Raw genomic sequence first — 2,530 nt, 5'->3', positions numbered from 1 at the left:
TAAGTGATATTTTAATCACTAATAGAGCAGATTCATGGAGAAATTACATCCGTTATGAATAAGTCATCAACTACATTATAGGGAATTGCTTTATTTAGTGAATAAAATAAGTGAATAAAATACCCTACTTAATGGAGATGAAAATTAATTGAGCTCCAGACACACACCTGACTCGTGTGTGTAGTGAAGGTGAGATGAACTGGGAAAGCAGGCAGTGGGTCAAACCACTGTGAGGAAGGAGAGGGGGGGAACTCAACTGTTTATAAATGCATTTTTGCGGGTTTTTTTCTACTTACACAATTATTTTAGTTATACATACATATATTTTTCATATAATAGAGAATACATATAATAGAGGGTGCGATTTTGAAAAATATTTTTATTGGGGGGGACAACCCTTGGACCGGGGATTTACGCCCATGAACAATGGGGCAAAACAAGATCAGAACGTGAACAACAACAACAAAAAGGCGGGAAAATCAAGATGACTTGTTACTTGCAGAAGAACAAAAGTAACTTGGCAACTCAACCATGGAAACGTGATGGTATTTAAAAATAAATTCATCACAGGTGACAAAAGGGCACATGAAGGAAACAACCAATCAGGTTGGACATAAATCACAATGATGAATCATGAAATTACTGAGTCGTCACTAAATCGTTCATCAGATTCGATTCAATTCAATTCAACTTTATTGTCAAAGGTACATGAACAGAGCCATGAAATTAGCGGTTAGCATCTAACTCAAATGACATGATATAGTTATGCACAAGTATGAATGTATGTATGATATATACATCTCTCTCTTTTACTCTTTCTCAAATATGATATCGAAAAGACAGGACAAAGTACATATTTTCAGCCGACTACACACGGTTTCACTGACAGTGTTTGGATGTTCACATGTTTCCAGAAAATATACAATCATTATAAAATAATTGATAAAAATGTCTTTTTTTTCTCTTTTAGACCCTGATATTTATGCAGAAACAACAACAGCAGGTAAAGTTGTAGTGTGTGTATGTACAAGTGTGAAATTTATATCCAACCATTAAAACCATTATATCTGATACTAGATTTAGTAAAATTTACAGGTGATTTTATTGAATTGTCTCCTTAATTGCTGTTATTGTCTCCTCTTTACTCACATCATCATAACCAAAGTTAAAGTTTTTACAAAAGTGTGAATATTACATCCACCCAGTATTTAATCCCTCATCATTAAAGATTTGAAATTTTTCTAAATTTACTTTAATTCATTTTATAAGAATGTGGTAGTGATTATTTTCTCTCTCTCTCTCTCTCTCTCTCTCTCTCTCTCTCTCTCTCTTTCTCTCTCTTATATCGAAATGATATAAAGAGCTGTGTACTTTAAATACCTTAAATGAAATCTGTTTTTACTGATTTCTTTCAGCTTCGCCTTTTTTCGATGTCGGCTCCAACCCGATTCCCCTTTACCTCGATGATGGAGCTTATGAAACAATCCAGCTGGAGCAGCCGTTCAAGTATGGTGAAAATGTCTACTCTCAACTGTATGTAAGTACAAAAAAACAATTCAGGAAATTGTTTTGAGACAGATCGTTGCACAATTTTCAGTGAAAGGATTACAGGTTATTAAGCACATGTAATTTATTATTATATTATATTTTATTTTAATTTATTGTATTTTAATTTATTTTATTTTATTATTTTGATTTGATTTGTTTTAATTAATTAATTAATTAATTTTATTTAATGTAATTATTTTATTTTATTATTTTGATTTGATTTGATTTGATTAAATTATTTTATTGTATTTATTTATTTTAATTTAATGTGCTTTTTATTTTATTTTATTTTATTTTATTTTATTTTATTTTATTTTATTCCCTCAGTTTCAACATGAATGGTTACCTGGTTTTCAATCTACAACAAGACATCATCGCTCCATTCTGGACTTATCTGGATTTTTCCGTTGAAGAAAAGACATACAAGCAGGCCACAAGCGGACCCCTCATAGACCAAGCTAACCAAGAAATTAACAGCATGTTCCCTGAAGTGAACTTTTTAGCTTCCTGGGTCTTTGTAGCCACCTGGAAAAACGTACCAATTAAATTTTCTTATTCTGACGTAAGGCGTCAATACACGTGATTCAATCTTTGGTGTTCAAATTGCAGAGTCGTTACATTGAAAGGTTTTGAAATATTTACTTCCTCATGCAATTTTTTTGAAATATGGAAGTATCTAATTTAATCTTCCAAGGCCGGCTATGACATGGAGAACAGCAATCTTGTCACCATCCCAGTAATCAATTCCTACGATCTGATTTCAACTGTGTATATACAGTATATGAAGTCATTCTTATGTTCAAATTCATAAAAGTACTTTTTGGGATCATTTTTATTTCTTTTCTCTGCTGTTATTTTCTCCTTTTTACTCAAATAATTATTAAGTCCTATCAACACCATCAACAACAACAACACCATCAACAACAACACCATCAACAACAACACCAACAACAACAACACCATCAACAACAACACCATCAAC

The 2,530-nt window shown here is 31.9% G+C and overlaps 1 long non-coding RNA gene across 1 annotated transcript; it reads left to right on the top strand.

Moving 5' to 3' along the window:
* Positions 1-609: 609 nt before the first annotated feature.
* Positions 610-1,538, top strand: LOC124388450. Its single transcript, XR_006926418.1, has 3 exons — positions 610-704; positions 971-1,003; positions 1,416-1,538. It is a non-coding gene; the product is annotated as an uncharacterized LOC124388450 (long non-coding RNA).
* Positions 1,539-2,530: the final 992 nt, after the last annotated feature.

This window comes from Silurus meridionalis, chromosome 7 (assembly GCF_014805685.1).
Source record: "Silurus meridionalis isolate SWU-2019-XX chromosome 7, ASM1480568v1, whole genome shotgun sequence".
In the NCBI taxonomy this organism is placed as follows: Eukaryota; Metazoa; Chordata; class Actinopteri; order Siluriformes; family Siluridae; genus Silurus; species Silurus meridionalis.
This window is presented reverse-complemented; position numbering and strand designations above follow the sequence as displayed.